The sequence below is a fragment of the Mesocricetus auratus genome, unplaced genomic scaffold (assembly GCF_017639785.1).
Source record: "Mesocricetus auratus isolate SY011 unplaced genomic scaffold, BCM_Maur_2.0 contig_9182_pilon_subseq_1:51004_obj, whole genome shotgun sequence".
NCBI lineage: Eukaryota > Metazoa > Chordata > Mammalia > Rodentia > Cricetidae > Mesocricetus > Mesocricetus auratus.
The window spans coordinates 40,952-49,889 of NW_024429801.1; the positions used below are offsets into that span (position 1 = coordinate 40,952).

The 8,938-nt window shown below is 39.7% G+C and overlaps 1 protein-coding gene across 2 annotated transcripts in view; it reads right to left on the reverse strand.

Annotated features, from left to right (window-relative positions):
• Positions 1–5,764, reverse strand: part of LOC121132747 (A-kinase anchor protein 9-like) — a 46,272-nt gene extending 40,508 nt beyond the window's left edge. Inside the window, exon 1 of one of the 2 annotated variants that reach the window (XM_040740859.1) lies at positions 3,779–5,764. The gene's annotated coding sequence lies outside the window, so the exon portion shown is untranslated. Of the gene's footprint in view, positions 1–1,798; positions 2,368–3,778 lie in introns of those variants that run through there. The other variant, XM_040740860.1, reaches the window with a different exon arrangement.
• Positions 5,765–8,938: the final 3,174 nt, after the last annotated feature.

An 8,938-nucleotide genomic window follows, 5' to 3' on the forward strand; every position in this document is an offset into this window, starting at 1 on the left:
AGGTGCTCCCCTTCCCCCCTCACCTGAGGCTCTGGGCCTGAGCCTGACACCAACTCCTCCCTTGGAGTCAGCTTCTAAAACAGCATGGTGCTGTTTCCAAATTCAAAAGCAGAGGCTGCCTCAAGACTACAAGCTTCAGTGGGGCATGTGGTGGCCATAGCTGGACCCGCCTGGCAATGGTCTATCAGCCCAGGCTGAGGGGGAACACCGAGGACACCCTACTCCTTCCTTACCCCCATCCCAAGTCCTTCCCTCTAGTCCCAGCCAGTTCCTGCCCACCCAAGTTCTACAAGAACAACTCCTGCTGCCCCAGGCTTCTCCCAGCTGTTTGTTCCCTGAAGTAAGTCAGAGACACTGCTCCCCATGGGGTCTTCTCCTTGGGAACCTTTCTCCTAAGAAGGTGCCATTCCTAATATAAGTTGAGAAAAACCCATCTACACTCACTGAAATGACTAGTGTGAAATTTTGTGCCCAGTAAACTTGTTAGACTGAGTTGAGCCGAGCTTACAAATTGAATATTAATGTCTGTCCTCCCCCATCTGGAGTGTGTCTCAGATGGATCACTTCTTTGTTTTAACATTTGGACTGAAAAATTAGCAGATAAAAACTAAAGATAAATTTAATCATAAAAGTGGTGCTAAGTGGACATACATATATGAAAAAGTAGAAACTAAAAACCTTATGTCTGTCAGACACCAAGGATGTCTTCAGTACCTGTGATTTAGAGATGCCTATATTTCAAACATTATTGTGCCAATTTAAATCAAGTCTATACTGCCCTGTAATCACAGCAGGAAATGAGAATGTGAGGTTAGACAACTCATCATAGCAATAAAGAAATAGAAAGAGTGGGAGTGGGGAAAGGAGTTATTTTCTCAGATACCCTCCACACTGTGTAGATCTAAATCTACAATGAAGTGTTCTAAACTGCCAGAACTGGGTGATTATCTCTTGTTTCTGGTTGCCTAAGAGTCAGATCCAGGATAGCTTATAGGTTTCCTGTTTGCTAATGGACACAAATTTCTCAGTGGCTCAGAAAGTCAACTCTTAGAATTTGTCTCCTCTTTGTAACTACAGATGGTCATGATCGCCTCCTAAACTGAAAGATTATTTCTGCATTTCCCATTAATAATCACGAATCATATACCTGTCTGTTTCAGGTATAAAGATTACACACATAGCACACTGTCAGATGTGTGATGACACATCTGACAAGTCTATGGAATTACTGCTGTTTCTTATGACACCTGCTCAATTGTAACTTCCTGTCACACACTTCCATTATTCCTATATGTAATTTTTTACTCAGGTCCTTCGCTGAGAAAATAGCATTTCACCAAAGGCTTGAAGAAGATGAAGTGGTGAGCTGTGAGTGTGAATGAGGTCAGCAACAGATCTAAAGTCCACTGTGAGTGGTGCCCTAGAGGGAGAGCATGACACAAAGGTGGCCAATGAAGAATGGGATGGATGAGAGGGAGATTAGACATGAACTCACATGGGTGACAGAAGGCCAGACTATATTCTGAAGGCCATTGTAAGAAAGATATCCTTTTCTCTGAATGAGACCAGAAGACACTGGGAAAGTCTCATGGTCTCTGCTATTACTATGTAGAGAAGCTACAGTGAAGGGTCGATTTGGATGTCAATTATTTTGGAATCTCCTTCACATTGGGTCACCTGATTACCTGGACCTGGGGCGTCTACCTAGAAATTAGTCATACCTACCGAACCTTCTAGTGACCTAACTACTTGTTCTCCTTCAAGGCTAAAGGCAGAAAGACTAAATAAGACAGCTTACCTTTATGTAATTTTCTTTAAAACTTTGCTCAAAAGGGTACCTATCACCAGTAGCTTCAAACTAGTCTACATCCAGCAACTGCTGAACCCTGGGGTCAAGGAATTTATCCCTCACACTGAGGTTATGTCCCTCACACGGAGATTATGTCATAAAGGAGCAGATGCATCATCCCTTGGCAACCAGCTGTTTCCAAGGGAACAAGAACTCCTTTATGTCATGTGGCTAGCCAGCCTGCTCCACAGATCCCACCCGCTGTTGCCTCTTGAGCTTGGGATCCAGGCATGTTGCTGGGCCTGCTCAATGTCAATAAGACTGGGATGCAAACTCTGGTCCTCACACTTGTGTGGCAGTCACTTTCCCCACTGAGCCTCCTCTCTGCCCCAGTAGTGGAGAATCAAAGGACTAAATATGTATTCACAAAATGTTTTCAAAAAATAGGGTGGCTTTGTTTAAGTTTCAAAGTGAAATTCCTTTAAAAATAGAGAACTAGCCCTGCATTGGTGGCAAAACCTTTAATCCCAGATCTTGGGAGGCAGAAGCAGGCAGATCTCTGTGAGTTGGAGGTGATCCTGTTCTACAAAGGGAGTTCTAGGACAGCCTCCAAAGCAAAACAGAGAAACTCTGCCTCAAGAACCCAAAAGAGAGAGAGAGAGAGAGAGAGAGAGAGAGAGAGAGAGAGAGAGAGAGAGACATAAACCTGACCTATAATCAGTCAAAGTAGTATATAATCTAAATGAAATCAGAGAAATTTAAGGTGGTGCTATTATTATGAAGGATGAAATTATGAGATAATAGTTCAAGAGAGTCCAACTAATTACTAACTAATAGAATATATGAACACAAAATTCAGGTCTGCATGGAGGTTTATACCGCTAAGTAGTCACAGCATATAAACTCAGCTCTCAAATAATTGTGACAAAGGCCCATGTAGGCTTTATATTCAGAATAAAACACATTTATTCTAAATAGAAGTGTATTCTGTTACCCTTGTGAGGAAAACTGCTGGATTTGACTACTGGCGGTTTTGAGAGACATCAATCTTGCTGGCATACAAGTGTTCAGACTTTTGAAAAGACTAAATACGCAAAGAAGATACATCTCACCTGAGTTTCACCAGCACAAAATTCAAGTCATTTTAGTTCTGATTTGAGGAGGAATGTACAAACCCAATCACATCATCAACTTCTTGGAAATCAACAAGTCTTATGAATTAAGAGAATTCAGGTCATTAGATTCTGGTTTCCCATAAGACCTGCCTTTATATTTCCTTTCTTCTTGGAAGTACCTTGAGCAACACTATAGCTCAAGAGATAATATCTTTGGGTAACTTCATCACACCACACCCTTGCACAAATCCTCCATTGCCAAAAGTGATCAGGGTTTGGTTTCTTTTCTTTTCTTTTTTAAGAAATCTAATGAATTCATCTCACATATAATATATATCATTTTTTAAGATCAGGTAAAATAATATAAATTATTTATCCCTACATTGTTAAATCTAGGAAACTAGAAATATAACTTACCATTGTGTCGGTCTATAAATATTTTTTGTTTCAAAGTAAAGAAAATGAAAAGTAAACTCTTTAAAAAAGATAAAAATGAGCTGGTAGTGGTGAAGCTTTAACCCCAGCCCTCAGGAGGCTGAGGCAGGCAGATCTCTGTCAGTTTGAGCCCACAATGGTCTACAGAGAGAGTTCCAGGGTAGGCTCCAAAGCTACCCAGAGACCTGTGTCTCATCCACATCTTAGCTTAGCCAGCTTAGGCTGGCTCCACTCTACTCCTGCTACTGTCCTCGGTAGACAATCCACAGTCCCAGCATCTCCAGTACCCTGGGTCTCTATTCAAACTGAGGTTGAACCTTCACCAATGTCCTCTCTTGGTGTCTCTTAGATATGTCCACTGTGCCAATCTGTGCCAAGCTTTAGCTTCTTTCCATGACCCCTTCAATCCGGCAACTTTCATCCCCTTGAAAGCCAGTACCGTGTGAGTGATGCTTTCCCGTTGTCAAGTTCAGTTTTCTTCTTTAGACCACAGCTTCTGTGTGCTGTAGACACGTGTGTCCTGAGGAAATGTGTCCCTGTTCTCCCATTGAAGTGCAGAAGATGTTTACATCAATGATGTTGATCTCATATTAATAATAGCTGAATCTTCACCTGACCAGAAACAACAAACTCTTAGTAATGATCTCATAAGAATGACCCCCAGGCCAGTTCTAAATATAGCATTGAAACCTTCTCAAACTTGAGCTAAGTTCCCTGAGACAGCTTTTTCCTCAACATTGTCCTTCAAATTCCTGTAGCAATTGCTCACCAAACTCTACATAATCAATGGCTTTTACTCTTAGCCACCAAAATTCTCCCTAATACTCCAACAATATCATTCCAAGCATAAAAAACTAAAACAAAAAATCAAACAATAAACCACATGGTCAGGTCCTCACACGTGCACCTCACTTTCCTGGCACCAATTTCTATTTCTGTTGATGAGATAACATACTCTAACAAAATCAATGTGGGGAGGAAAGGGTTTATTTTGACTTGTACTTCCAGGTCGCAATCCATAAGTTAGAGAACTCAGGGCAGAAATTTCAGCAGGAACTTGAAGTAGAAACCATCAAAGAACACTGTTGGCAGGCCTGCTCTCTAAGGTCCTCACACTTAAGTAGCCCTCATATCCAGTCCAGGATTAGTGCCTAAAGATGATGCCATTCACAGTGGTCCAGGCCCTTCCACATCAATTAATAGTAAGAAAATCTCCTATACACATGTCACAGCCCAGATGCCCTTCTCAGATAACTCTAGGCCATGTCAAGTTGACTAAGCTAACTAAGACATAAACCATTCACAGCAAAAGCACCATACGAGGTCTTCCAAATTGGCTCAATAATGTTACATATTCTGTCGTCCACCTACTCTGCTTCAATCACACTGGCTTTCTTAGCCATTGACTAAAATGTTAATTACCTCAGTGTCATAGCTCTTGCTATCTATACTTCCTTGTTTGTCCTTTTATCAGATAACTAAGTAAGTCACTTTCTCATCCCCCTCCTCTGCCCTCTGTACAATTATTATATTAGACAAAAGACCTACCTTCTTTATCAAAATAGGGTCTCATATGCCAAACAGGCCTTGAAAGCATGATGCCAGTGAAGATAGCCTTAAATTCCTAATCCTTTTGTCACATAAGGACATCATATAAGGAATACCGAATAATGCCTGGAGCACATGTAAGAGCAACTGATCACATGGAGGTATAGGATGCCCTAATCCCTCAATGGGCTCAATTCACTCTTTCATTTAAAAAAACAAACACCGTTTTTCATGTAATATGAGGTATAGAACACGGAACTTTGAACTTTTCTAGTCAAGTCCTCCACCACTGAGCTATATCTCTAGGCAAACAAATCCCTTTTGAGGAAACTGAGCATCCCACAAGAACTACCTCAGTTTCTTCCAAGAACAGCACCTCTAAAAGCCTAGTCACCTCATCTCTGCTCTACCTCCTAAGGATCTCCCACTTGTGTGGAACCCACACACTCCAAGTACCCTATCACCTCCCATGTTCAGTGTTGGCTGATCTGCACAGCCCTACTTCCACGCCTGAGGATAATCTGAATAGTCAGGTGAATTGAAGAGAGCAAAGTAACATTAAAACTCCCCCACAGTAAGGATGAGAAATATCACAATGCAGGGAGTTAGGACTCTGTATAGTGCTACTTCAGATAACTCTAAAATAGAAATAGAAAATGGAAAGATAAATGACATGCCTGAGATTAACATAATACTGATCATAAGTACTATGGGTCTGGTAATTAAAATTTTATCACTAATAGTCATAGTGGATTTTTGTGTCAAACATGAAAAGGTGACTAATAAGATACAATCTTTAGAAAGACTCATCAATGAAAAAAGAAAAATACTCAGACACTGGTGGAGGAATGAGAAAAGAATGAAGTAGGCGAGATCCAGGTAAACAAGGCCACACATCCTGGTGTACCTTCCAGTGCCTGGGGACTGCCACAGAGCTTCCCATCCAGGCAGTAGGAGCCAAGTACCACAGATCCCAGGTCTTCTCTTCTACCAAAGGGACCAAGGGACCAGGTGGGAGACTATGCACCCCAGATTACTGGTCTTCTTCTCCTCCCACAGGAATAGAATAGGAGTAGGAATAGAAGAACTACTAGAGTATTGGAATTGCTTGCACCTGGAGAAAGGGTACTCTGGTCCCCTAATCACCAGATGAATACGGGGCTCTTTCTGCACCCACTAGAAGATGAGAACAGAAGAGAATGACCTTAAAAACAATTTCCTAAAAATGATAGAGGCCCTAAAAGAGGATATAGGAAAATAACTCAAAGAAATGGAAGAAAAACCAAACCAAAAAAATGCAAGAAATGGGAGAAAGAACAAACCAAAAAATTCATAAAATGCAACAAATGCACGAAAAGATAGACTGATAATTGCAAAAAACTATTCAAACAGTGCAAGGGTTGAAAACTGAAACAGAGACAATTAAAAAAGCACAATCTGAAGAAAGGCTGAAAATGGAAAAGCTGGGCAAATGGTCACTTACTACAGATACAAACATTACTAATAGAATACAAGAGATGGAAGAGAGAATCTCAGATGTTGAAGAAACACAAGGAGAAATGGATTCATCAACCAAAGAAAATCTTAAGTCCAACAAATCCCTAACACAAAGCATCCAGGAAATATGGGACACCATGAAAAGACCAAACCTAAGAAAAATAGGTATAGAAGAAGGTAAAGAAAACCACCTCAAAGAAGCAGAAAAAATATTCAACAACATCATAGAAGTAAACATTCCCAACCTAAAGAAAGGCATACCAATGAAGGCATAAGAAGCTTACCAGAATACCAAATAAAGTTGATCACAAAAAAAGTCCCCTTGCCACATAATAATCAAGACGCCAAATATTCAGAATAAAGAAAGAATATTAAGAGCAGCTAAGGTAAACAGCCAAGTAACATATAAATGCAAATCTATCAGAATAATACCTGACTTCTCCATGGAAACTCTGAAAGCCAGAAGGTCCTGGATAGATATTCTACAAACACTAAAAGACCATGGATGCCAGCCCAGACTAGTATACCTGGCAAAGTTCTCAATCACTATAGATGGAGAAAACAAGATATTCCATGACAAAAATAAATTCAAACAATACATATCCACTAACCCAGCCCTACAGAAAGTTCTGGAAGGAAAACTCCAACCAACCCAAGGAAGTTAAGTACAACTAGAAAAATGTAAGAATTAGATAATCCTACTTTACCAACAGCCAAAAGAAAAAAGGGGTGGAATTCCACACATAATTCTACCACCAACAACCATTCTAAATCAAAGGTAAATGAGTAAACAATGGTCATTAATATCCCTCAATATTAATGTCCTTAACTCACCCATAAAAAGACACAGGCTTACAGAATGGATTTGAAGACATAACCCATTCTTCTGCTACATACTAGAAACACACCTCACCCTCAAAGACATACATTAACTCAGAGTTAAACGTGGGTAAAAGAGTTTCCAATCAAATGGACCCAAAAAACAAGCAGGGGTAGCAATCCTAATATCTAACAAATTAGATTTAAAATACAATCAATCAAAAGAGAAGAAGGAGGTCATGACATACTCATCACAGAAGAAATCCACCAAGATGAAATTTCAATTCTGGACCTCTATGCCCCAAATACAAGGGCATCCACGTTTGTAAAAGAAACAATACTAAAATTTGAGTCACCAATAAAGCCCCACAAACTAATAGTGGGAGATTTCAACACCCCACTCTCACTAGACAGGAATACCAGACAGAAAATAAACAAAGAAGCAAATGGACTAATAGAAGTAATGACCTACTTGGGTTTAACAGACATCAATAGAACATTCCATGCACATAAAAAAAGAATATACCTTCTTCTCAACACCACATGGAACCGTCTCAAAAATCGGCCACATACTAGGCAACATATCAATCTTCAGCAGCTACAAAAAAAATGGAGTAACTCAATGCATCTTATTAGACCACCATGCTTTAAAATTAGAATTCAACAACAACACAAATTGCAGAAACCCTACAAATTCATGGAAATTGAATAATGCACAACTGCACAATTCCTGGGTCAAAGAAGAAATACAAAAGAAATTAAAGACTTCCTAGAATTCAATGAGAATGAAGAAACAACATACAGAAACCTATGGGACACTTTATAAAGAAGTGCTACAGGGGAAGTTCATAGCACTAAGTGCCCACATAAACAAAGTGGAGAATCGTTATACGACAGAATTAACAGCACAGCTGAAAGCTCTAGAACACAAATAAGCAAAGTTCTCCAGGAGGAGTAGATGCCAGGAAACAATCAAACAGAGTGCTAAAATCAATAAAGTAGAAACTAGGAAAACAATACAAATAATCAATGCAAGGAAGAGATGGCTCTTTGTGAAAATCAACAAGATACACAAACCTTTGTCCAAACTCACCAAACAGCAGAATGTGAACATGCAAATTAACAAAATCAGAAATGAAAAGGGAGACATAAACACAGACACTGAGGAAATCCAGAGAACTATCAGGTCATACTTTGATAACCTATACTCCACAAAATTTGAAAATTTTAAGGAAATGGACAACGTCCTGGATAGCTATCACTAGCCAAAATTAAATCATAAACAGATAAGCAATTTAAATAGACCTATAACCCCTATGGAATTAGAAGCAGTCATCAAAAGTCTCCCAAACAAAAAGCCCAGGTCCAGATGGCCTCAGTGTAGAATTCTCCCAGAAATTCAAGGAATAGATTATATCAATTCTTCTCAAAGTATTCCACTCGAAAGAAGCAGAAGGGTCTTTGCCAAACTCTTTCTTTGAGGCTTCAATAACCTTGGTTCCCAAGCCACACAATGACACAACTAAGAAAGAGAACTTCAGAACAATATCCCTCATTAACATTGATGCAAAATTACTCAATAAAATATTTGCAAATCAGATCCAAGAACACATCAAAACAATCATTTACCATGATCGCGTAGCTTTCATCCCAGGGATGCAGTTATGGTTCAACATGCAAAAATCCATCAATGTAATCCACCATATAAACAAGCTGAGAAACAAAAATCACATGA